Here is a 2177-nt window from a genome sequence, read left to right as displayed (position 1 = left end):
GGGCCTCGGGCCTCCCGGCGCGGCGGCGCGGGGCGAGGGAGGCCTGCGGGGCGCGCTCGGCGCTCGTCTGCGGCGCCTCCCCGCCAGCACAGAGTAACGTTTGCCCCCACATCTGCTTTGCCTCGTTCTCCTTTCCAGAGGAATTTTCTGCAGGCCGTGCTTTATTTAAGGGAGSAAAGGAGGCAAAGCGAGTGTTTCGTGAGGGTCTGTTCAGAAACCTGTGCAGGGCAGTCCCTTCGCCTGCACCCTGCGGAAGATGCGCTGGGCGCTGATACAACGTCAGAATAAGTGGTGTTATCTAGTATCCATGTGCAGTGCTCTGCGTTTGCACGGGAAAGCCTGCAAGTGCAACGTGGTTCACATGAAACAAGCCACTGTCGCCTGTGCCGTGGTGGTGCGCAGGAGCCCCGGCCTCGGATGGCATTTGGCAGGATGCTGTAGGAGCAGAACAAAGCGCGCGTCCTGAGCRCGTAACAAAAGGCAGCGGTCGGGTGCAGGTGGGTGGCGGAGCACAAGCACACGGGGTGGTGTTGGTCAGCGTCACAGCGAGCAAAGCAATTTTTGCTGCATAGCTTTTGTCAAGGATCAGCCGAATTTCCAGGAGAACAAAACATGCCTGAGGGGAGCTTTACCCAAGCATGCAGAAAAGCATAACTGAAGATGTAGAGCTCTTTGAAAATTTAGTAAGTGGACAATAGAGAAACTTTCTGATTCTGAAGCCAAAGTTGTCAAGACGGATTTCAGCTAGAAATAGTGGKATATAATGAAGGAAAACAAAATGTAGGTTGAGTGCTTGACATCTCCTTAGGGAACTAGCAAAGGCCTAGTGAAATGTCCTGTTAGTTGGAACATCTACATTTACGTAGAAGTATTACTACTGCCCAATTTCCTGATCTCTCTCTAGCAATCCTGTACACCAGCAATTTGAAGCCTGTGTAGTATTTCCTACCTTGTGGCTGATCATTTACCCGAATCTCCTTCCACGTTTACATCCTGCTACCAGTGTCGCCATTTTCCCTGCCATCTATTTTCTTCACTCTTTCCCTAGCCTTTYCCTTTCTTTGCCTTTCCCATTTTTTTTCTTCTATTTTTATGCTACTCTTAGGGACTACTGTGAATTACAAATACAATGTAGGGACTGCACGTCTAGGGATGGCTCAAGCCTGAAGCGGACAGTTGGAATGGGATTTATTAAGTTAGACATCTACAGGGACTAGCCACCCAGATCCAAGCCCAACAGGGAGAAATAAGCACCTACAGAAGAAAATTCAGTCAGATTATTTTATTACTTTTGGGGACCATTTCTCTCTATTGAYGAGGAAGAGAGCTTTGCGCAAGCAATTCAGAATGGGACACCAACCCTTTAAAATTCTAGAATTACATGAGATGACTCTCACCTTTGCTTAAATCTCTCCCTGCATAGAAATCTTTAGACAGGAAGCAATGARGAAACCTGTCTCCTTGTACCCTTTTACATATTGCACGCTCTCTACTGTATAGATAAACATGTTCTTTCTCCACTCTCCAAAGCAATTATTTTGAAATAGTCTTTCTCCTGACCTTTCCTCTGTCACAGCATACTTTTCCCATACGGATTATACGAAACAAAACAAAACTTCCGTTGATGGTTACAAAACACTGGGATATGTTGTAATCCCTCAGGAACTATTCTTGGAGAGAACCATTTCTAATCAGCAGGGAGAATCACAACTGCCAACCACAAATGTTATCCCTAACAGCCGAGTAATCTTTCCAATTGTAGCATTCCAGCCCTTCTGCTGCRTGGACATCACCCAAACCACCCTGGCTTAAAGATCGTGATGTTTTCCCCGCAGCACTGGGCTTGTTTCCCACTGAAATCCCAACTAATCCTTGTTTTGGAAGCTTAAAGGTGATTCAGTAGGGTATTCTAGAGATCACGTAGATAGCCCATGGTGCCCTCTCTGTGCAATAGTGAGTCTTATTTTTGAAGAACTTTGAAGAGGAATGAAGTGTCATTTTCTCATACATTGTTCTATCTACAAGTAGGAATAAACAGCTGTGGAAGCACTAAGCCTCCAATGTCGACACCACAGTTAAAAGATCAGTGGCTTGTCATAAGACCAGGTAGCACTGAAGGGCTGGGAAAGGAGGATAATTGCTCCATGCACTGTTGCTCAATTCATCAGAGATTAAGA

Source organism: Rhea americana, unplaced genomic scaffold, assembly GCF_003343005.1.
Source record: "Rhea americana isolate MKP2758 unplaced genomic scaffold, rheAme1 scaffold_54, whole genome shotgun sequence".
NCBI lineage: Eukaryota > Metazoa > Chordata > Aves > Rheiformes > Rheidae > Rhea > Rhea americana.
Note: the sequence above shows the minus strand (reverse complement) of the source record.